Source organism: Phascolarctos cinereus, unplaced genomic scaffold (assembly GCF_003287225.1).
Source record: "Phascolarctos cinereus isolate Bilbo 61053 unplaced genomic scaffold, phaCin_HiC Scaffold_5;HRSCAF=322, whole genome shotgun sequence".
NCBI lineage: Eukaryota > Metazoa > Chordata > Mammalia > Diprotodontia > Phascolarctidae > Phascolarctos > Phascolarctos cinereus.
In genome coordinates, this window is record NW_027555958.1 from 243344504 (window position 1) to 243370213 (window position 25710).

The following is a 25710-nucleotide window of genomic DNA, read 5'->3' on the forward strand; positions in this document are numbered from 1 at the left end:
CAATGTCTGAAAGGATCAACACCCTTGTGGACCTCCAGATAGTTCCCCATTATTGTGGCCTTATGGGCACCTGGGAAAGACTTTTGTTAACATGTATGCCCCTTGGTTTTAGGGAAATTTATTATAAACAACTAGTTAGGATAACTACTTTCTAGTCCCAGCTTTGCCACAAACTTTCTATGTGACCATAACCTTTACCCATCTGGGGCCTTAGTTTCTTTTTCTTTTTGGAGGCAATCAGGGTTAGGTGACTTGCCCAGGGCCACACAGCTAGTACCTGAGGTCAAATTTGAACTCAGGTCCTCCTGATTCCAGGGCCCATGCTCTATCCACTGCACCACCTAGCTGCCCCTAGGTCTCTCACTTCTTCATGTTCATTCTGTCACAGAATATAAGCTCTGTGAAGGCAGGTGTGTTTTTGTATGTGTCTTTGTATACCCAGTGCCAAGAATATTGCTTGATATATAGTATCAGGGGTGGGGCATAGATGATGGACCTGTGATTTCACTGGAAATGAAACAGGAAATTCCCAGGTGAAGAAACTCAATATACCAGTGCAGGTTGGCACCTTCTCTGCACCTTGCAGAGTTGCCTTGAAGACTAAGAGGTTAAATGACTTGCCATGTGTCAGAGGTGGGGCTTGAACCCTGGTCTTCCTGGCTTTGACGTTAGCTCTCTCCTGTCATGTTGTCTTCTAGACACCAACTAATGGTGAATAAATGCTTGTTGAAGTGAATTGAATCATCTGTTCAGAAGGGCACCACGCCTGTAGTCAGGAAAATTCATCTTCCTGAGTTCAAATTCAGCCTCAGATATTTGCTGGCTGGGTGACCCTGGGGCTAGTCGCTTAACCCTGCTTGCTTCAGTTTCCTCATCTATAAAATGAACTGGAGAAGGAAATGGCAAACCACCCCAGTATCTTTGCCAAGAAAACCCCAAATAGGTCACAAAGAGTCGGACATGACTGAAAATTGACTGAACAACAATTATTCATGGGGTTGATGCTTCAGGCCCTTCTTAACCTTGCCAGATCAAGGATGATGATAGGTATGAGATCTGAATTAGTCAACTTTTCATAGCACTGAATTTGCATCAAGTAAGCACTTAATAAATGCTTTTTTCATTCATTCATTTATTTTTCAGTCCAAATGTTACTCAATATTCCCACTCTCCTTTGGCTTTTCAATTGGGAGTCTGCAGCCCTAGTTTCAATGTGTGTGTGTGTGTGTGTGTGTGTGTGTGTGTGTGTGTGTGTTGGTTCAGGGAAGGCCATGCTGAGACACAGCCTTCTCTTTGTGTCTAATGGGAGCAGTTTGGCTGAATCCCCTTGATCCTTTTAGAAGATATTAGGCTCAGAAGTCCCTGCATGCCTTGAGGATACACACACATAGACACACACAGACATACACACAGACACACACAGACACACAGACAGACAGACAGACAGACACATACACACACACAGCCTGAGAGTCAGTGCTGAACTACAAGCATTTACAGATTTCTAGGGAAGTTCAGTCTCCTGATTGTGCCTCTCTTCAGAGGCCTCCCTTTTTATTCTTTGTGCCTTTGCTTCATATTTCCTCCAATTCAACTCACCCAACAATTCCATCCCCTGCTCCCTGAGTACCTACTATGGGCAATGCACTAGGTCAAACTCACTGAAACTTTGCTACTGGGAACTTTTGAATATCTAATCTGAACCCTTTGCTTTTACAGAGGGGGAAACTGAGATGCAGAGAGGGGAAATTATGAGCTCAAGGTCACATAGAAAATTAGTGACAGAGGCAAGCTAGAACTCAGGTCTTCTGACATTCCAGCAACAGTCATGGTAGTGCAGTGGATAGAGCCCTAGGCCTAGAGTCAGGGAGGCCTGAGTTCAAATTTGACCTCAGACATTTACTGGCTATGTGAACCTGGGCAAGTCACTTAACTCTGGTTGCCTCAGTTTCTTCAACTGTAAAATGGGGATGATATAACAATAGCACCTACCACTTGAGTCTGTTGGGAGGATCAAATGAGATAATATACGTGAAGTATTTAGCACAATGCCTGGCACGTGGTGGGCACTTAACAAATGCTTGTTTTCTTCTTTATCTAGTGGTCTTTCCATTACAGCATGTTGTCTGCTGTCGAGAAGGTTACAAGAAATATGATTTAGTTCCTGCCCTCGGGAAGTTCACATTTATTTGGGGAGAGATGTATGCATATGTATATATTTAGATGTATATGTATACATATAGATATAGACACATATATATATTTATATAAAGGGCAGCTAGGTGGTACAGGGTACTGCCGGCCCTGGAGTCAGAAGGACCCGAGTTCAAATCTGGCCTCGGACACTTCCTAGCAGTGTGACCCTGGGGCAAGTCCCTTAACCCTGTTTTCCTAAGTTTCCTCATCTGTAAAATGAGGTGGAGAAGGAAATGGCAAACCACTCCAGGATCTTTGCCAAAAAAAGCCCCAAATGGGGTCATGGAGAGTCAGACATATATATATACATATGTATATATACATACACACACATATCTATACACATACATACATATGTATATATACACACATATATACACATACATATATATTGTCAAACACCAATCAGTATATCTTCATACGTATGTATGTATGTACATAGAAAGTTAAATGACAATCAATAAACAAACATTTATTAAGCACCTACTGTGTGCTAGGCACTGTTAGGCACTTGGGATACAAAGGTAACCTCAAGAAGGTTATGTTTCAGAATGGTACCAGGAGAGATGGCATGTGCATAAAGAAGAGAGTTCTCTACACAAAAGCAGTAGTAATTACTTTATTTTTTCTGAGGAGGGTGGAGAGGCAATGGGGGTTAAGTGACTTGCCCAGGGTCACACAGCTAGTAAAAATGTCTGCAGTCAAATTTGAGCTCAGGCCTTCCTGACTCCACTGTGCCAGCTAGCTGCCCTGGTAGTTACTTTCTAAGGAGGGAATGATTACTATGAGCTACAGAAATGTAAGTAGGAATTTTTTCCACTTATGACAAAAACAGCTGGAGGGGTTAGAAGATGGTAGAGGATCACAGAGGATATCTGGCCAGAAGTGCAGTTATATGAGAATGAGTGGCCTGCCCCTGTAGGGTGTAGGAGGAAAGATAGGCCTGGGACAGGGCACTAGGGCAGGGGTGGCCCTCTAGGTCTTCAGGTTCAGCCCTTTGACTGAATCCATACTTCACACAACAAATCCCCAAGGTCACATCGGCCTTGAGGCTGCAGGTTCCCCACCTCTGCCCTAGGGGCTGAGGTTCAGGCCAGCAAGTCAATCCAGAGAGCAAGGGTTTGGTGGTCACTGCAGGGAATGAGCACACTCTCCCATGTAAAACACTCTGGATCAAAGTCCTGCTCCCCCCACCCTAATTACAGTTCTGGTGAGCTCCAGGGGTCTTGGGAGGCTTAATGAAGGACTTGAGCTGGGTACTGAAGAACTGGGAAGATTTGGCTAGGCAGAACCATTTCAGTTTGGAGGATTGGTATTGCGGAGCTGACAAAGTGCCCCCTCTTCTCTCCCCCCCTTAATTCCCAGCATTACTAAAGTAAAAAAAAATCATTCATTCGTTCAACAAATAGTTATTAATAGTTATTGAGTTCTCACTCAGAGCACAGTTCAATGCTAAGTGCCTCTGAGTAAATTCTTATCTTGGCAGGAGATAGGGACAAATGGACTTGGAGATAAGGGTTAGAGATAACAATACCTGCCCAGGCTCTGGAAGCCTCAGGCCAGGGCCTCTCTTCTTGAGGTCAGGGCTGATGTAGATGTTACAGGCTTCACCCATCACCATCTGATTTCTGGCCTACATATATTCAGAACAATACATTCCCTGATTTAGACCAGGTGCAGTTATGTTAGACCGCATTAGACTAGACTAGACCAGAACTAGTCCTGTCTGGAGAGAGAGAGAGAGAGAGAGAGAGAGAGAGAGAACAGACAGATAGAAAGAGAGATGGAGAGAGAGAGAGAGAGAGAGAGAGAGAGAGAGAGAGAGAGAGAAACATACAGAAAGAGATAGAGATAGATAGAGAGAGAAAGACAGAGAGAAAGAGACAGAGAGAGAGAGAGAAACAGAGAGAGAGACCCAGAGAAAGAGAGAGAGGGAGAAAGAGGGAAGGAGGAATGGAGGGAGGGAGGGAGAGAGAGACAGAGGGAGACTGATTTGGGGGAAGGAGAGAGTGAGATAAGAATGGTAGGTGGGTAGTATATAAAATTCACCCAGTGTGAATTTGGGTCTCAGAATCATAGCTATTTACAGGGCACCTCTATTTCAAGTACTCTTTTAGAAAGTTGGAAGAGGGCAGGCATATCTGAATATTCCCTGCACCGCCTTCCAACTTTCTAAAAGAGTGTTTGAAATTGTACCCTTGGAGTTATTCTTTAGGGTTAAGGCAGGTTGTCTCTAGAAGACCTCTTTAAAAATGGAAATGTATTGCCAGAGGTTGGGGGGAACCCATTTATTCCTTGGCATCCACTGTTACATCAATGGGATTGTTTAATAATGAGCACAAGTCTTCTCTACTGGTTTGATCTTTTGTGGGGAGTCAGTTCAGGGGCAAGTTTACTGCCTTGGGATCACATGTTGGGGGTGGGGAAGTGCTTTAGTAGGGCTGGATAGTGGGGATCAGTCAAAGAGCACAGGCTTGCTTGCAGGGATGAAGAGCTGGGGCTGGGGGCAGCACTGATGACAAGCTTCACCTGCTCAGTTTTGCTGATCCATTTCTGGCGGTCTCCTAGGGAAACCAACAAAAAGCCTTTTCCTGGGGGTTCTCGGGGAAGACCCTTACTGTACCACTCTGTTATCACCCCCCCACTCCAATTATAAAGTTGCTCAAGTTGGGTTTCCGATGATACCCCGCTCCTTTCCTTTGCCCTGTCCTGGATTGCATAGCCTCTCCCTAACCACACTTTCAAATGTTTAGAACTCTCTCTCCTCCTCTCTAGTACAAACTGTTCTCAGGGAAGGATATGATTTATTGTTGTTATCAGTCAGTTGTTTTTGAGTTGTGTCTGACTCTTCACAACCCCATTTGGGGTTTTCTTGGCAAAGATACTAGAGTGGATTGCCATTTTCTTCTCCAGCTCACTTTACAGATGAGGAAACTGAGGCAGAGTTAACTGACTTGCCCAGCATCACCCTGCTGGTAAGTATCTGAGGTCAGATTTAAACTTGGGAAGATGAGTCTTCCTGACTTGAGGGTTAGCACTCTATCGACTGCACCACCCAGCTGTTCTAAGGATATGATAAATAGGCTAAAAGTGACTGCCATTGCTCAGAGCTGTTGGCTGCCCAGACCTCTTTTCTCACTGTTGAGTGCCCCCTTTTCAGACATTCCCTTTAGAGCGGGGGATGGAGAGGAACCAGTTTCCCTGGAATTGTACTCCCCAGGCCACTTCCCAGGGGAAGGTTATCTGTGACTCTAATGATGGACGAGGGCTAGAGACAGAGGTGATATTTATCAGGGTTGTGGGGGAGAAGAGACCTTAAGATTTTTTTCTTTGTTCTTTTTAAATTTTATTTTATTTTTCAATTAACAAGCATTTATTTTCTTTCCTTTCCACTGTAAAAAAAAAAGAAAAACAAAACCCTGATAACAAAAATGCAGTCAGGCAAAACTAAATTCCCATTATTAGCCACGTCCAAAAATGTATGACTTATTCCCGCAACCTGAGCTCATCATCTGTTAGGAGGTAGGTAACATAGCATGTTCATCATTCCTGATGAGAACCCTTAAGAATTTGTTAGTAACCCACTAGGTACCCAGTATTGTGTGAGGTGCTAGAGGCTGGGGGATGCTGTAGACTGGGGGGGACACTAAAGGCTGGGGGATGCTGGAGGCCAGGGGACCCTGGGCGCAGGGGCTTACTGGGGGTGGAGTGTGTTGGGAGATACTGGAGAAGTACAAGATCTGGTCCTTGCATGAAACAACTTGAGAATACTAGAAGATAGTAGGTATACCAGCTGAGAGACTTGGTTGCATATGCTGATTAGTTGAAGCCCTTGCCTAGTCCTTGACTTCAGATGCCCAGTGAAATGGCAGGTGGACTGAGGGGATCAGATGACTTTCCCACATATCAGATTAGCGGCAGAGCTCAGTCCTGATCGTCAGTCCCTCTCCTGTTCCTTTGTTTTATTTTCACTCTTTCATCTCTCCCAAAACAACAGAATCTTTGAGTTGGAATGTATTATGGAATACTAGATATTTTCCTTATTTGGAGGTCATACAAATGAGGGGTTCTTAACTCCGCAGGTTCAGTGGGTCAGTAAATTTGGATGGGAAAAATAGATCTTTGTTTTTTTATAATTATTTTTTACTAATGTTTGTTTCCCTCCATAATCCTATGTATTTTATTTTTAAATTTTTTTTTTTGGTGAGGCAATTGGAGTTAAGTGACTTGCCCACAGTCACACAGCTAGGAAGTATTGTGTATCTGAGGTCAGATTTGAACTCAGGTCTTCCTGACTCCAGAGCTCTATCCACTGTGCCACCTAGCTGCCCCTATTTTATGCATTTTAAAAACATCATTCTGAGGAGAGGTCAGTAGGCTTCACCAGACTGCCAAAGGGGTCCATGATATAAAAAAGGTTAAGAATCTCTGGTCTGGACTAATCTCTCACTTAATGAAGAAATCCCTCATAGGTGGTTAGTTGACTATTCTGCTTGAATATTCCCAGTGACGGATAACTCACTACTGAACTGAGAACCTGTTCTATGTTTGGACAGTTCCAATGGTTAGAAAGTTCAACTTTAGACTGAACTGAAATTTGTCTTTCCATAATTCCTACTTAAGTATTTAGAATACAGGCAGCCTCTGACTCGTGCAAATTGCATAAAGTAACCTAGGAATGCCTATTTAGGTAGCCAGGTGCCCCAGTGACCACAGGAACTTTTATCTTCCTGATATCCTGTTGCCTGAGACTCTTCTCCCATCTCCATTTCTGTTTCTTACCTCATCAAACGCCTGTTATAGCAATTGGGGCAGTTTGTGTTTTTGTTTGCAGGACTGTTGCGGGAGTGTTGAAGGAGGGGAAGAAGGAAGGGAAAGGAAATCTATATTGCTCATCACTCCTCAGCTCTAGGACAGTGGACAGTGTAGTTAGTAGCTTCCCTCCTATCTCTTTACTTTTCCTCTATTTACCCTGGAACCCCAGCCCCCAACCCAAGGTCACCAGAGCCTGGTTTTCTTCTGAAACATTGTCTAAATCTATTTTAATTCCTTCTTTACAAGGACCTGCCATTAACATCTAGGTGAAGTTTTTGTTTTTCCCACTTGTTTAAGGGAAAGTCAAGTCTAGCCAATAAGCATTTATTTCATGGCTACTATGTGCCAGGCACTGTGTTAAATTCTGGGGAGAAAAGCTACTGTGTGTATTTGGGGTCATAGGAGATTATTCCTTGCTTCCCCCCCCCCCATAAAATCCATCAAAAATGTTTTAGAGACATGTAGAAGAGAATTGAGGCTTGTTTTGCTCTGAACTAGGTGAGGAAAGAGAGAGTGGAACATAGGCTCCAAGAACTAGTAATCCCATGCTGTGTTCCCCTAGCTAACCAGTGGGTGTATTCCCTGGTATAGTATACAGTACTATATTAATAATAACTTGTACTTTTACAATACTTGAAGGACTCCACTTACAACAGCTCTGTAAGGTAGGCAGCACAAGTTGTTGTTTCCATTTTATAGATGAACTGTTAACAAAAACTGAACTTTAGAGGACACTAACAGGAAGGTCTGACCTTGTTTGTTACTCTCCTACTCAGTAAACTCAGTAAACATGGGCTCCCTATTACTTCTAGGACAAAATACAATAAGCCATTCTGGCTTTTAAAGTCCCTTACAATCTGTCCCCAACCTACATTCCAAACTTATTCTACATTACCCCATTTTCCAGCTCTGTTTGTTCATGTCCAGCTGGCCTTTTTGCTGGTCCTCAAATGTAACTTTACATCTCCAAGCCTTTGCACTAGCTGTCTGACTGTCCCCCATACCTCAAATACACTTACATTCCACCTCTGTCTCTTTCCCCAGACTATATATTCTGAGAACTGCTGTCCTAGAGCATGGGCACCAGGCATGGGTTTCTATCTAAGCTCATGCTGCACATATTTCTAGGTAACAGGGTCCTGGTTCCCCTCTTGCAGGAGAAGTGGAGTCATCAAAGTGGGGTCAGGAGGGACAGTGAATTAAGAGAGGTGACAGCAACCAACTGGAACCAGGCTGGGGGAAATAGATCCTGGGCATGTGCAGGTGCCACATTTTAAGAGGAGCCAGTGACAACCTAAGCATGCCCAGAGAAGAGTCCTTGAGATGGGGATGGGTCTGGAAAACTCTCCATGAGAAGATTGACAGAAGGAAATAGGAATGATTAAATAATTAACCTGGAGAAGAGAAGACTCAGGGGGACCATGTTAAGTTGTCTTTAAATGGGGGAAGGGCTGTCATGTGGAAGGGAGATTGGCCATAACAAGCAGACTGAGAGGTCCCTTCCAACTCTCTGGATTCTGCGAGCTTCACTTAGAACAGGGAGTGTTCCAAAAGTCTGCCAGCAGGCCTGTTGTCTGAAACTCCAAGTATGCTTTTGAGACAGCTCCTGTTCTCTGTAGCACTCCAGGCTTTCACAAGTCCTTACCTCACAGTCACCCCATCCTTCTTGACACTACACTAGATTTCCTCTCTAAAAAAAAACATGATCAGAACCCTGTGTTACCATATTGACCAAACTTGGCCCCAGAGGAGAGAGGAGAGAAAATGGCACTTCTCTTCCTTCTTTGCAGTGGGGAGGGACTATGGGTAGGGAACCTTTGACCTCCTGTCAGTCTGAGTTCATGTGTTGGTTATTTTTGCTGAATTGCTTTTTTCCCTTTTCCTTTTCTATTTTATTTTATTTTTTTGTTACAAGTCTGCAGCTCTGTGGATAGGGAAGGGGAAAGGATGTATTGGGAAGGAAACGAAAGTGATATAAAACCCAAAAGATATCAGTACGTATATTTTAAAACATGGTCAGAAATAGGAGGTTGATCCCAAAACAATCCACAAAAGCCAATTGGCTGCGTAACAACATGACTTTGAAGACGTCACTGGGCTTGGAGTCGGGAACCCTAGATTCAAATCCCAGCGCAAAAGCGAAATAGCCCCTGTTCTCAGTTGCTGAAATATAACAGCTGTGTGTCTATGAACAGGTCACTTTACCATTCTGAGCCTCAGTTTCCTCATCTGTAAAATTAGAATACTAATGCTGATTACTAGCTGTCTCATGAGATTGCCATGAAAGAACATTTCATAAAGATTTAAAACATTATGGAAATGTAAGTTACTGTTGCAACTTAGCTGGAGACAGCCCCAAGTTTGGTTTGGCAACACTCAGTGTTACATACCAGTGGACACCCTGGAAGAAAAGAAAGGGGTGACCTGGAGTTCTGTCTGCACCCATTTAGGGTCCTGATTGGATACTTTTACAAAATTAATTAAAAAATTTTTTGTTATTGTTCAGTCGTGTCTGACTCACTATGATCTCATTGGGGGTTTTCTTGGCAAAGATACAGGAGTGGTTTGCCATTTCCTTTTCCAGTTCATTTTACAGATGAGGAAATCAAGGCAAACAGGGTTAAGTGACTTGTCCAGGGTCACACAGCTAGTAAGTGTCTGAGATCATATTTGAACTCAGTTCTTCCTGACTCCAGGCCTGGTGCTGTATCTATTGCACCACCTAGCTACCTAAATAATAATAATAAAAAAAGAAACATTTATTTTCTCTCCTCACCTCTCCCACCCATGAAAAATAAATAAACAAATAAGAACAAAAACCTTTGTGAGACATATGCATAGTCAAGCAAAACAGATTCCCATAGTGACCATGTTAAAAAATTGCGTCTTTCATTCTTCATAATTGTCAGGATTTGGGCAGTATTCTTTGTCATTGATCTTCTGGAATCAAGGTTGATCATTTTGTTGATCAAAGTTCTTAAATCTTTCAAAACTGTTCATTTTTACAGTCATAGAGTGTAAATGTTCCTCCTGGTTCTGCTTCCTTTGCACTAGTTCATATAGTTTTCCCAGGTTTCTCTGAGACTGGAGCCCTCCTCACTTCTGACTGGTTTTTGTATTCTCTAAACTCCCAGGGGCTCTTACCCTCTCCAACTCAGATTTCCAGTCCCTTCCTTCAACCTTCCTCCTTTGCTTCAGGCTTCTTTGTTCCCTCAGGCCCCATCCTGCATGTGGCCTTGCCCGTAAAACACTGCTCCTCATGGTTCCACCTACCCTCTTTCCTGCTGTCCTTCTGGATCCTCTATCTTGGGCCACAGTAGCATGACAAATGTCTTAGAGCTGGAGGAGTCCCTGTCTCCACTGTCTGGGAGGGAGGAAGGAGAGAAAGTTCTTTAACCTAATGTGGAAGTGACATCCCAGCCAGAATTCTGAGCCCATTTTCCTATGGAATTGTTAGGTATTGTGGTTGAGTCTTAGAGGACTATCCAGTGAAGGAGAGTAACTTAGAAAGAACACGAGACCTAGGAGAGATCTGCGTTCAAATCCCAGCTTAGTGACCCTGGATGAGTCACTTCCCACCATTCTATCTGTGTGACCATGGGCAAGTCACTTAGCTTCTTTTTGCCTCAGTTTCCTGATCCATAAAATGAAGGAGTTGGGCTCGGTGGCCTCAGAAGCCACTTGCGTTTCTGATTCTAATATCTGATGACCAATATGCATTTATTAAGTGCCCACCATGTGACAGGTGCTGCATTCAACCTGGGAAACCACGACAAAAATGAAATAATCCCTTCCCTCAAGTAGCTTGCATTCTATCAAGGGAGTAATAGAGCAGTGGGCTTGGAATCGGGAAGACCTGGATTCAAATCCAGCCTCAAGAATTCACTGGCTGTGTGACCCTGGCTATGGGTTTCAGTTTCCTTATCTGTAAAATGGGGCTTGATCCTGTTCAAAGCTTGCTCTTTCTTTAAGGCCCACATCCTGCCACATCCTCTGTGAAGCCTTCCCTGATTGCTCCCAGCTGGAAGGAGGACTTGAACCAGAGAATTTAGAGCCGGCAAGGACCATCCAGCCTGATCCCTACCCCATCCCCCATTTCACAGATGAGGAAACTGAGGGCAAAAAGGATCAAGTAACTTGTCCAAAGCTTCACAGGAAAGGACTCCGGCCCAGGTCCTCTTAGCCTCCATATCCATTGCTCTTTACCCACCACCATGATGTGATATATTCAAAGTGATCACTTACCTCTCAGATTTGTTCAAAAGCATTTTGTCTGGACCTCTTCTTTGCTCTTATCACATCCCACTGTGTATACTATTGATTTGTGCACATGTCACATCCTCCTTATTAGATTGCAAGGCCCTGTAGCTAGAGGATTAGGTCATTTCTCATCTTTGTGCCTTCAGGGCTCATCACAGTACCTTAGATATCAATCAATCAATCAATCAATCAACAAAGTTTTATTAAATGCTTACTCTGCTTCAGGTCCTCTGCTAAGTACAGAGGGTACTGGAAAAGTTTTATGCTGTCCCTTGCCCACTGGGAGCCTGGATTCCAATGGATGATAATAACTAATCATATAGCACCCGAAAACTTGCAGAGTGCTTTACATGTATTACATAATAACAGCTAGGATTTATACAAGGATTTAAGATTTGCAAATCGATTTGTGAACATTCTTATTTGATTCTCATAACAGCCCTGGGAGGTAGGTGCTATCATTATACTTATTCTATAGATGAAGAAATGGAGGCTGAGAGTGTCTGAAGTAAGATTTGAACTCAGTTCCTCATGACTCCAACTCTAGTGTTCGAGCCATTGGGACACTTTCTCTTAAGTAGCTACTTTATAGTACAGTAGGTGCTTAATAATTAGTTGATTGAATAAATCAATTACTAGAATAGTTATATGTTGTAAAACCATAATAATAGAAATTTTGCTATATAATAAACCAATTCTAATTGTGATATAGTAGGTGTGTAATTAGTTGATTGAGTGAATCAATTACAAGAATAGCTATATATTGTAAAACTATAATAAAGTAAATTTTACTATAGAATAAAATAATTCTAATTATAATATAGTAGGTGCTTCATAATTAGTTGATTGAATCAATTACCAGAGTAGTTATATATTATAAAACTATAATGAAATAAAGTTTATTATAGAATAAAATAGTTCTAATTATAATATAGTAGGTGCTTAATAATTAATTGATTGAATGAATCAATTACCAGAATAGTTATATATTATAAAACTATAATAAAATAAATTTTATTATATTATGCTATTGTAAAAATATTTTATTAATATAAAAATTCTAATATAGTAGGTATTTAATATTCAATTGATTATATCATATTAAATAAATTATAAAAATAGTTATATATTGTAATAATGGGACAACTAGGTAGCCCAGTGGATAGAGCACTGGACTTGGAATTAGGAAGACTCGTGTTCATGAGTTGTAATCCAGCCTCAGACACTTACTAGCTGTGTGACCTAAGGCAAATCACTTAACCCTGTTTGCCTCAGTTTCCTCATCTGTAAAATGAGCTAGAGAAGGAAATGGCAAATTACTCCAGTGTCTTTGTCAAGAAAATCCCCGAAAAGGGGGCATCAAGGTGGCGCAGTAGATAAGAGCATTGACCCCGGATTCTGGAGGACTGAGTTCAAATCCGCCTCAGACACATTGCACTTACTGGCTGTGTGACCTGGGGCAAGTCACTGAATGCCCATTGGCCTCCCCCCCCAATCCCAAAATGAAGTGATGGAGAGTTGGACATGACTAAACAACAACAAAGAAATATTGTGTATAATAAAATAATTATAATTATAAGTAGTAGGTGCTTCATGATCAGTTGATTGAGTGAATCAATTATAAGATTAAGCTATATTGCATATTCTAAAATGTAAATAATTATAGCAGGTGCTTAATAATTCATTAAATAAATTACAATAGTTGTATTATATATAATAATATAATAAAACACATTACATTACATAATAAAGTTATAATTATTACGTTATAATCATTTGAATGAGTAATATCTGCTTTAATTCTAACAACTTGTGACAAAGGAGGTATAAACATTCTTGTCTTACTCTCGTGGGTAGAGAAACCGAGGCTTAGATTAAGTGGCTTCTCTCGGTCACAGAATCAGAGAGTCTCAGACTTAGAAGAAATCTCATCATTCATCTCATCCTTCTCCTTCCTAAATAGGCATCCCTGCTGTGCATCCCCAGCAGAAGGTTCCTTCAGCCTCAGCTTGCACACCTCTGCCCTGCCTCAAGGTGCTTTTGGACTCTTTGGGGCAGCTCTAATTGTTAGGAAGATTTCCTGGATGTCGAGCTCAAATATTTCTCCTTCTAGCTTCTACCCATTGCTCCTATCACATGGGGTCTAGACCTGTGATTTCTTGGTTTGGGGCACTCCCAGAGCAGGAAAGTCCACCCACCAATGCAGGTCTGCATCTTCTTTCCAGTTTATAATCTTCTGATGTTGTCTGCATCATTTAGAGCCTAGAGTCATGTAGCCAGCATATGTGGCAGGGGCACAGCCCAAACCTTCCTCCTCAGCCTGAAAGATCTTTAAAGACTACAGTCCAACTGGATGAATATTTATTAAGCACCTATCAGGTGCAAGGCATTGTGTGGAGGCTGAGATGCAAAGACACCAAAGCCTTATATTCAAGGAGCTTGATCTCACTGCAAAAAAGACCAACTGAGAGAGGAGAGAACATCAAGAACCTGGGGCATTCCAGGGAGGCTTCCTAGAGGAGGTGATACCTGAGCTGAGGAAGACTAGGATTCTGAGAGGTAGAGATGAGGAGAGTGGGCCTTGTGGACTTGGGGGATGATATATTTGGGCAGAGGTAGAAGATGGAATGTGGAATTTAGGGAACAGAACATCCAGAAGAGTGAGGAATCCAGTTTGGCAGGTGGGCCCTGACTGTCAGTAGCACAGGGGCTATTCCTAGCTCCTCAGCTCCATCCCCCAGGGGAAGGGCAGCTTCTCAGGAGGCAGAGGCGGGCAGCTGCTTCTTGGGACTTTTCCTTCTGGCATTCAAGCTGTTTTTTCTCACTCTGATTGGAAGATCACATCTGGGATTCAGCTGTTATGTTCCTCTTAAGGCATTTATATTTTAGTCTAAACATCTCCAGTGCTTTCAGCTGAGCCTTCTTTTTTGGTGGTGGTGGGGAACAGCTAGGTGGTGCCGTGGTTAGAGCACTGGACTTGGAGTCAGAACTCTGAGTACAAATCCCACCTCAGATAATTACTGGTTGTGTGACCCTGGGCAAGTCACTTAACCCCATTTGCCTTAGTTTCCTCATCTATAAAATGAGGACAATAATTGCACCTACCTTCCAGAGTTGTTGTGAGGGTCAAATGAGATAGAAATTATAAAGTACTTAGCACAGTGCCTGACATATAACTCAGACCTGAGTTTGAATCCTGCTTCAGGCAATTACTATCTATGTGACCCTAGGTAAGTCCCTTAACCTCTGTTTGCCCTAGTTTCCTGATCTATAAAATGGGGAAAATAACACCACCTACTTCACAAGGTTGTTAATATTTGTAGTGTTATGCAAACCTTAAAGTGATATATAAATGCTTGTTGTTGTTCAATTGTATCTGACTCTGTGACCCCATTTGGGGGTTCCTTGGCAAAGATAATAACAGTGGTTTGCCATTTCCTTCTCCAGTTCATTTTACAGATGAGGAAACTGAAGCAAACAGGGTTAAATGACTTGCCCAAGGTCACACAGCCAGTAAGTATCTGAGGCCAGATTTGAACTCAGGAAGACGAGTCTTCTAGACTCTGGGCCTGGCACTCTATCCACTATATCACTTTGCTGCCCTGTATAAATGCTACTATTATTATTAGAAGCAATTCAGTTTGTCCATGGTTTTCCTAAGAGTGGTACCTAGAAGTGACCTCCAGGTCATAGACTTACAGGATTGTAGATTTAGGGCTGGATATGGCCTTTGATGTCATCTGCCCAGCCCCCTTGTTTTACAGGTGAGGAAGTTGAGGTCTAGAGAGATTCACCTGCTTTCTCAACCTTATGTATGTGGCAGGTAGCATCAAGGATTCAAACCCAGGTCCTTTGACTCCAAATCTATGATTTTTCTATTGTCCCAGGACAAAGTCAAGACTCTGAATGACCTTCATCTTTCTGGACATCACGATTGCTGTTGATTCATATTGATTCCATTCAGACGCCCAGATCTTTTTCATTCAAATCGTTATCTCTACATGCCTCTCCTATCCTGTACTTGTGCAGCTGATTTTTTGAACCTCTGGGAATACTTACATTTATCTCACCCTCAGATTTCTTGATTACAAACCCAACATTCTTTCCAACTGAACTGCCCCTACTTCTGGAGTATTGTGTTCAGTTCTTGGTTCTGCAATTTCTTTCAATCCTTTCAATTCTGAGAATCTTTGATTCTAAGAGGAATGAAGAGAACCTGGGAGATTGTTTTTTTTTGTGTGTGTGAGGCAATTGGGGTTAAGCGACTTGCCCAAGGTCATACAGCTAGTAAGTGTTATGTGTCTGAGTCTCGATTTGAACTCAGGTCCTCCTGACTCTAGGGCTGGTGCTCTATCCACTGTACCACCTAGCTGCCCCAACATGGGAGTTCTCAGGAAAGGCTTGAGGCTTCAGGATATCTTCTTAGCCCTAATAAGAGTTGTCAAAGGGATAACCTGTGGCGCATTGGGAGAGTACTGGACATGGAGTCAGGAGACCTGAGTTTTAATTCCAGTTCCATATCTAGAGCTATATCAAGTTTATTGTCAGGGAGGTATGGTAAACTTTGGCACATAGCTATGTCCCTGGCATATAGCAGGCAGCAAAATGGTGAGAGTAGATAGAGGCTGGAGTTAGGAAGATCTGAGTTCAAATCTGGCCTTAATACTTACTAGATGTGTGACCTTGGGCAAGTCACTTAACCCTGTTTGCCTTAGTTTCCTCAACTATAAAATGAGGACAATAATTGCACCTACCTTCCAGAGTTGTTGTAAGGATTAAATGAGATAAAAATTGTAAGGTACTTAGCACAGTGCCTGGCACATAGAAGGCAATACACACATATGTATATGTATTAGCTATCATTATTATTATTATTATTATTATTATTATTATTATTATTATTATTATTTAGTTCAGTAGAAATAAACAGGTTCAGTTTGGGTTCAAATGGGCTATTTGGTGATTTTTTGAAATGAACCACAATAACAAAAGGAAATTAGTTCAGTAAAAAATTAACACTGAGGTGGAGTGCAGGATTCCACAAATTGGAGGCTGTTAGTTCAGTTTGTTTTAAGTCTGGCTATTCAGTAGGAAGGTTTGATTTCTACTTCCCTGAGGTGAGGATTTTTAAGAATAGGAGATGCTCAGCTTGGGTAGGTAGGATTTAGCTTGGAGGCAGGGCTGTGGATGAGATAATTTTCCAGTCATAGGCTCATCAGATTTAGAGCTAGAAAGAACCCAATTCTAAGGTCCCTCTACTAAGCCATGGAGAAATTAAATGACTTGCCCATGGTCACTATGGAAGCCTTAGGCTTGCCTATAGAATGAGGTGTATTGTGAGTTTCCCGGCCTGAGTTCCTCCAAAGCCCAGGCAGAATGTTACCCACCACTATATCTGTCACACTAGAAGGAAACAAGTATTTATTAAGCACCTACTGTGTACAAGGCACTGTGCTTAGTAGGGCTCCATAATTATCTCATTTGATCCTCCTAACAACTTTGGGAAGTAGGTACTAACTACCTTGACTGGGAGTCAAAAAGTGAGTAGTCAGACAGAAAGGAAAAGAAACGTCTTAGTGTGGTAAGGAAGACTGCTTAGGCTAGCTGCAGCTTCAGACTCTTAGGGTAAAGCTTGGGTTTTTATAGCTTTGCAGGCTTGTTTAGAATACAAAGCCAATCAGTGGTGTTCCTCAGCCGAAAAGGAAATGGGGAAGTGTGCAAGCCTTGGGGTCCAAGACATTGCTAAAGCTCAGGATTGCTCCTGGGGGGAAATTCAGTTTTTTGAGGCTAGTCTTATCTGGATTCCCTGTATTGGCAGGAAATCTCTAAGATGGTGGAGGCCCCTTTTAAAGTAAAATAATTCTTGTTCATCCTGTTGTGGCCAGTAGGGAGGGAAGCAAAGCTCTCTCTCCTTGGGCTTAGAACTCACTTTATCTGGGAAGAACAGGTTTTTCCAAAATTCACAGTACTGTACTCAGGTTCATCTATTTCCTCCACAGGTGGTGGATGGACTAGGTGATCTCAAATTTCCCTCCTAGCTCTTAATCCTGTAACTGTTAACCTAGGTAAGCAGCAGAGCTGGGATTCAATCCTCTTGATTTGCAAATTCAGGGAGTGGGGTGGGATAGTCTTCCACTCTCAGAATGTGAGTCCAGAGGGAGAGGATGAGATTTTAAGGGGATGAGGATTCTGGGTGTTCGCAAGTGCTGCTGAGGGGTGCGTGGGGGGGAGTAGTCTTCCCTCCCCCTATTCCTTGTTTGTAGATGAGGATCTACTGGAAAAGCTGTGAGCAGCTGAAATATTCAGGTCACATAGCTAGTAATTGTCTGAAGCAGGATTCAAACTCAAATCTTGCTGAGTTCCGAGTTCTGACTCCAAGTCCAGTGGAGTTTGCCTCAGAGCTTTCCTCCCTGCTGTCCCTCTCTCTTTCCCTCTTTTTCTTCTCCTGTTCCCTGACTTTCTCTTTGCTCCCGCTTTTGCCATAGGAGCAGGAGAGAAAAGGGAGAAAGGGTAAGAGAACAGAAGAGGAAAAGTGGAGAGAGAGAAAGACAGAGACAGAGACAGAGACATACACACACACACACACACACACACATGCAGAAAGAGAGACAGAGAGAGACAGAGATAGACACAGAGAGAGAGAGAGAGAGAGAGAGAGAGAAGAGAGAGAGAGAGAGAGAGAGAGAAGAATGGGAAATAGAGCTACATCCAGAGATACTTTTGTATATACCTGAATAGACAGATCAGTGCTGAATATTTCAGAAAATAATTGGTAATTTGGAGTGGAAAATACTTTCCATCCCAATATTCCCCTTTTGAATTTTGCTTGGCTGTGCTGACAGAGTGGGTTTTAAACCCAGCCAAAGTGGGTGGAGGGAACTGGGGTTGAGGGGAGAGGGGTATTAGAGATCTCTGCCCTCCCCTTTCTCCTTTACTGAGGCATATCTCTGTGTCTCTACATCTCTCTGTCTCTGTCTTTTTCCATCTCTGTCTTTGTCTCTCTTCTTTCCCTCCCTCCCCATCCCTCCTTTCTTTCTCCTCTCTGTGTCTGGTCTGGCCATGCCTCCCTCCTCTCTCTCCCCATCTTTCTTCCCCAGGCTTGGGAATGAAGTAAGGCCTTACTGGAGGGTGGAGGGGGCTCATTTCACATGCAGTTCCCCCTCCCTCCCTCCTCCAGTTTCTGTGGCTCCTTTCACTCACCGGGTATTTTTACCTTCGACTCGTTCCCATTACTCCATCAAAGAAGTTGAGGGGGGGGAGCTATAACAGGCAGCGGTTTGCCTAGCTCTCTGGAGAAGCTCAGAGAGGGCAGGGCTCCTAAAAAGAGTGCCTTTATCAAACGTCCCTTGAGACCGTAACCCACCCTGCCTCCAATTCTGGCCCATGTCCTGGAGCCTGGCGAGAAGGAGGAATCTTGGCGTTCCTGAGCAGCAGGTGGGGGTTCCCAGGGTTCTGAATTCTAGTCCTCCTCTGTTCTTCTCCTGTTCCTCTCCATAATCTCTTTACTGTTTCTAAACTTTTACTTTTCTATCTCTTTGGATCCTAAATAATCCCTCTTTGAGGACTGGGGGAGGTTGGGATGTCTTTGCCTCCTATCCTGGCTGGGTGAGCCAGAGCATTTAACTTCCGGGTGTCCCAGAGGCAATTCTCTAGTAGGTGCTGATCTGCTTGGCAGAGGGAGTTCTATATTGTGAACTCCCTAAGCTGGCAGTCATCGATCATATAAAAAGCAAAAATTACAGATGGGAGAGGCAGGAGGTTAGAGAGCCAGCCCTAGAGGCTGGAAGATTCTTGGTTCAGGTGCTGCCTAGCTGTGTGACCCTGACAATCACTTAATTGACACCAAGCTGCATGGAGGGGTGGGGGTGGGGAGGGGTGTGTGTGTGTGTGTGTGTGTGTGTGTGTGTGTGAGATAAATTTAGATGCCAAGAATTTCTTTCCGTAGCAGTTTTCCAGGTATGGTCCAGGGACTCCTACGACTCCCCAATTCAGGGGATCCACAAGGTCAAAGCTATTTTCATAATAACATTTTGATTTCCTTTTCTTTTTCTGGCTAGGCAATTGGGATTAACACAGCTAGTAAGTGTCAAGTGTCTGAGGCTGGATTTGAACTCAGGTCCTTCTGACTTCAAGGCTGGAGCTCTATTATGCCATCTAATGCCCTGACATTTTGATTTCTAATACAGTAAATAGCAATAGGCAAAATGCAAATAGCTCTTTGAGGTCTTTAATAAGGAAGGAATTTATTAAGCCCTTCCTATATGCCAGGCATTTTACAAATATTATCTCATTTGATCCTCACACCGATCCTGGGTGGTAGATGTGATTACTAGGGCAGCTAGGTGGTTCAGTGGTAAGAGTGCTGGGCCTGGAGTCAGGAAGCCTCATCTTCCTGAATTAAAAGCTAACCTCAGTTCCTTACCAGCTGTGTTACCTTGGACAAGTCACTTCACCCTGTTTGCCTCCACTTTCTCATCTATAAAATGGGCTGGAGAAAGAAATGGCAAGCCACTCTAGCATCTTGCCAAGAAGACCCCAAATGGGGTCATGAAGTCTGACACGATTGAAAATGACTGAATGACAACAATAAGATGTCATTACTAACCCCACTTTACAGTTGAGGTAAAGGTAGAGGTTAAGTGACTTGCCCAGGGTCACACAGCTAGGATATGTCTAAGACCAACTCCGAACTCATGTTTTCCTGACTCTGGGCCCATTGCTCTATCCACTGCGTCATCTTGCTGTCTCATGATTTAAAATAGTTTTTAAGAGTTTGAAGGGGTTCTGAGACCAAAAGTTTGCGAACCACTGTTCTATACTAACAAAACTATAGGTCTAGAACTCATCTACATCCACATGACCCTGGATTCTTGAAGATTATGCCACCAGAGAGGCAGCTCAGAGAGATCCTAGAATCTGGGAAGGCTTTGAGCGTAGACAGACAGGCTTCGCAGTCCTCTGAGGGCCAGCCCTATCCCCCAGCACCAAGTGACAGATTAATTTTCTTGGCCACAGCAATTCATTGTTGCTTTTTAAAAAAAATTTAAAAATACATTATTATTATTATTTTTTGAGGGTGAGGCAACCGGGGTTAAGTGACTTGCCCAAGGTCACACAGCTAGTAAGTGTCAAGTGTCTGAGGCCACATTTGAACTCAGGTCCTCCTGACTCCAAGGCCAGAGCTTTATCTACTGTGCCACCTAGCTGCCCTGCCGCAGCAATTCATGATGGTGGTCTACTCAGGCACGAGTGGATGGGTTGGGATTTATGTCAGTGGAGGGAATGCCCACATTAGTAAAATCCAGATGAATTTTATTATTATTTTTTCCAGCTCTGTGAAGTAATCCTTTGGTAATTTGATTTGTTTGGGGCATTGAATGAACTAATGTAGGTAGTATTGTTATTTTTAGTATATTGGCACAGCCTACCCATGAACATTACCATTTCTCCAGTTATTTAGATCTGTATTTCTTTCTTTCTTTCTTTCTTTCTTTCTTTCTTTCTTTCTTTCTTTCTTTCTTTCTTTCTTTCTTTCTTTCTTTGCAATTGGGGTTAAGTGACTTGCCCAGGGTCACACAGCTAGTACATGTCAAGTGTTTGGTCTGAGGTTGGATTTGAACTCAGGTCCTCCTGACTTCAGGACCAGTTCTCTATCCACTGCACCACCTAGCTGCCCCTAGATCTGTATTTGGGTAAGGAGTCTTGGCAGGTAGACTCCCAAGTATTTTATACTATCTGTAGTTACTTTAAATAGAATTTCTTTTTTTATCTCTTCCTGATGGATTTTGTCAGTAATACATAGAAAATACAGATGATTTTGTGGGCTTATTTTATATCCTGCAACTTTGCTGAAGTTGCTAATTGTTTCAATCAGTTTTTTTTAGTTGATTCCCTAGGGTTCTCTAAGTAAACCATCATATTATCCACAAAAAGCCTGCTAGTAAATCACAGATCTTTAGAACCATTGAAGCATTATAGATGAAGAAACCAAATCCTCCCAAAGGGGTGAAGTAATTTGCCTGAAGTCAGTCATACAGCTAGTAAGTGGCACACCAGGCCAACCCATTTCTTCTGACTCTAGGTTTCATAGATTTAGAGCCAGGAGGGATGTTTAAAGGCCGCTTCATACAACAACATGAGAAAACTGAAGCTCAGAGAGATTAATTGACTTGCCCAAGATCACACAGTGAGTAAATGTCTGAGGCATGTATGTTGCCCTAAGGTCGTTAATTGGTTTTATAAGTCTATTTACAAAAGTGAAACATCAAAAAAAGTGTGATGGGATGAGCAGTAAACTTCATAGGAATAAAACTGAACAAAACCAGAGGATTCTAGCTGTAATGGTGCCAGACCTCCCTTTCCTCCCTCCCCCGCCCCAAGGAGAAACAAAAGAAGATCGAGCCAGTGAGATTGGCAGGGGAAGCAAGGGGTTGAGCTGTGGTGGAGGGGCTGAAATGGGCGCTAAGCTAGGCTGTTCTCAGTGAGTCTGGGGGCACGTATACTAGTAGACTAGAAACTCCTTGAAGGCAGAACCTGTTTCATTCCTATTTGTACTCCTTATCACCCTCATAATAAGAGCTGACATTTATACCGTGTCTTACAATTTGTTAAGTGCTTTGGATATATTTTCTCCCTTGAACCTTATTAGAATCATAGATTAGGCTTGATGTTAGAGGTCATAGAGTCCAGTTTCCTCATTTTACATAGAAGAAAACTGAGGCCCCAGGGGGTCAGGTGATTTGCCCAGGGTCACATAGTACATGGAAGAGCCAGGATTCAGACCCAGATCCTCTTATAACAAATCCAGCCCTCTCTCTACTTTACTCTGCTGCCTCTCAACACCTCGGTAGCTAGGTAGGTCTTCAAACAGAGGGTCTTTCTCTGGGCCTTTTCCAGGAAAGCTCAGTAGGATTCACCTGAACTTGTGCTTCCATAGAGAACCCAGAATAACCTTCATGCCGTGATGAAGCATCCAAATAGGGGATTCCCATTTTACACACAAGCAAACTGAGGTCCTAGAAGTTAGTTAAATGTCCTATTTGATGGTCAAATGGCTGGTCAATGAGAGAGCCTGAGCCAGGATTTGAGCCTACCTTCTGACTCCAAACCAGTGCTCTCTTTACTTTACCAAGATGGTGGAGGAAGAGGTACTTTAAGGGGCCCAAAGGTTTTGTGCTATCTCTGAAGTCTTTTCACCTAAACGACTGGTCCAACAGAACTCTAGCCTTCCTAACCCCAGAAGGCCTGACTCCTTGGATAGATGGAAGTACATGAGGGAGTGAGGCAATATCTCCAACCACTGTCACCTTCTGGTACCAAATGCATCCGGCCTTGAAGCTCCACAGTCCAGGAGCTACTGTGTGTCATCATCTTTATCATTGGGTGGCTATGTGTCAGAGTGGATGGAGTGTGTTGGACACAGAGTTTATCAGCTGTGTGGTCCTGGGCAAATCACTTACTTAACCTCTTTCAGCCTTTGTTTCCTCATTTGTAAAATGGGGATAATAATAGCACCTCCTGATCAGGATTGTTGTGAGGATCAAATGAGACAGCATAATATAAAGTGCTTTGCAAATCTTAGTGTCATATTAACGCTATGATTATTCTTTGAGAAGAATAATTATTCCTTTCTCTTTGAGAAAGCTTTTAACGTGTGCTCAGATGTGTTGGAATCTGTACAAAGAGAATTGTCTTGCCCACACATGCTCTCTGCTGTTTTATCTCTGCCAATTTGATATTCCTAAAGCATAGGTATGACCATGTTAACTCCCATTCTCAAGAAGCTTCAGTGGCTCCCTATTACCTCTAGGATAAAATGCAAAGTCTCCTGTTTGTCATTTAAAACCCTCCATACTCTGGCTTTAGCCTGTCTTTTCAGGCTGATTATCCGGTATTCTCCCCTTTCCCTACTGATAAACATATTCTATACTGTAGCTAAGTTGCCTACTTGCCTGTTAACTGAACATTCCATCTCCCCTCATTGCAAAGACTGATTCTGGGAATGCTCAACCTCCTCACCTGTGCCCCTTGGAACCCCTAGTTCCCTTTCAGCTCCCCTTCAAGAGGCCTTTCCTGATCTCCCCTGTTTATATCCTCTAATCATTTTGTATTTTTCTGCACATACTTTTATTTATTTATCTGTTAACATTTTATATCTCCCTAAAAGAATGTAAGCTTCTTGAGGGCAAGGACTATGTTGATTCTATATTTTAATGCTCAGTGCCTGGCACAGAATAGTTGACTAATAAATGCTTATTGATTGTAGGAGGCAGCAGGGTATTGGGGAAGGTTCTAGCCCTAGCAAACTTGGTGACTTTGGACAGATGACTTCACAGTTTGCTCATCTGTGAATTGGGAATAATAAATCACTTGTGGAAATACAATGAAGAGTAAATGAAGCAAATGGATCTGAACATGGCTGGTGGAGTATATCAATATAATATATAATTGTAGGTGTTGATATAGCTACAGTCTTTGACTTGAGAGTACCATAGGTGCTGAGCCTCATCCTTCTCTTTGTCCCTTCTCCCTCTCAACGTAAGACAGGAGAGAGGTGGGGCCTAGGGTTATGGGTTGGGGGCCAGGGTGGGGGGCTGCAGTTTAGATAGAAAGGGAGTGGAGGGGACCCACACTGGGGAGTGAGTCACTCTCAGAAAGGTCCTTTTGTCCAGTGCTGAAGCCATGGCTTCCCCTGAAGGCTTTAGAAACCAATTCTAGGGGCAGCTAGGTGGTACAGTGGATAGAGCACCAGCCTTGAAATCAGGAGGACCTGAGTTCAAATCTGGCCTCAGACCAAACACTTGACACTTGTTAGCTGTGTGACCCTGGGCAAGTCACTTAACCCCAATTGCCTTAAAAAAAAAGAACCAACTCTAACTTCCTCCCTTGGGGAACTGAGGCACAGAGACAAGGGTGTTCCTCTCTGATTCACTTTGGGCTGCTGCTGGATAGAGGGGTGATCCAAGTGCTCTAACTCCCCAGCCAGGCCCATAATTGGCCTCCTAGCACCTCTCACTCTGGCTGATGAGGAAGAGAGGATTGAAAGCGATGGTGGTGATGGGGGTGGGGTGGGGAGGCAGGAGGGATGCCAGGGGGAGACTATTCTCAGAGGAGGAGTGAGAATGAAGGAAGAGCTGGCTTTCTCTTCTCTGCCCTCCTGGATAAATATTTAATGCCAATAAGAATATTAATGATATTGATAATAATAATAATAATAGGCAGCAGCAGGAGTGGTAACCTGAGCCCCACTCTAGGAGAGAGAGACCAAAGAGGGTAGGCAGTCATGGCTTCTTCCTTCAAGTGAGATGAGATTCACTTGGTCATTTCTACTTGGGGAGGTTGGGCAACCCTGGGGTTGGGATGGGCAAGGGAAGCAGGGAAGAAACTTTCCTATCCCTTGGAAAAAAAGCCCAGGGGGACTGGATGGCCCCAGCCCATTTCATTTTCGGCAATTGGGGTTAAGTGACTTGCCCAGGGTCACACAGCTAGTAAGTGTCAAGTGTTTGATCTGAGGCTGGATTTGAACTCAGGTCCTCCTGACTTCAGGGCCGGTGATATATCCACTTTGCCACCTCGTTGCCCCTCTTTTCGTTTTCTTAATCCATGTGTTGCCCAGGATTGGAGATTATTATGATTTGGAGATACCTCAAGAGAGCAGGTAGAGGCTTGTGCTGAGAGCCAGGAGACTACTAGCCATTTAGTTCCCTCCTTGGGCCTCAGTTTTCTCTTCTGTAAAATGGGGATCATAATACCTTCATCTTGTACCTCAAAGGGTTGAGGATGGAATGAGATTGTAACTCTACTCGTTAAATAAGAGGTGTTATTATTAAATCCTGAAGGGCTAATGGTCTTTAAAGGCACATCTTAGCCCTTAATTATATGCTGCCTTGTACCGCTATTTAATTGCCTTATTTGATTATGTCTCATCTCACCAACAAGGCTATAAACTCCTTGGAGCCAGGGATTGGGCCCAGTTCTTACAGTTATAGAATACAGAAGCAGAAGAGACCTTGGAGATCATTTAGGCCAGGGGTGGGAAACCCGCGGCCTCTAGGTCCTCAAGTGTGGCCCTGGATTCAGTCAAAGGGCCACACATTCTCCACCCTGATCTAAGCCAATCCCTTCATTTGAAAGTGAGGAAACTGAGGCCCAGAGACGTGTTGACTTGCTTGTGGTCCACACAGGTACAGTCAAAAGCTAAGCTGGGATTTTCATCTAGGTCTTCTGTCTCCAGAGCCAGTGTTTCTTCCACTCTGAATGAATGAATGAATGAATGAAGTGTGTATCTAGTCATCACATCTTTGTGTCTTGACCTCTAGTCGTTTCTGACACACTCTACTCCCATCTCCCCATCCCTAGTGCCTAGCACCTAGTAGGGAGTGATTGGTACCTGGTAGGTACTTAGGAAACATTTGTTGATTGACAGAAGAGGGGGATGAA

The 25710-nt window shown here is 43.1% G+C and overlaps 1 protein-coding gene across 1 annotated transcript in view; it reads left to right on the plus strand.

Moving 5' to 3' along the window:
- GRM4 (glutamate metabotropic receptor 4) overlaps nt 1–25710 on the plus strand; it is a 326984-nt gene that overhangs the window by 9332 nt on the left and 291942 nt on the right.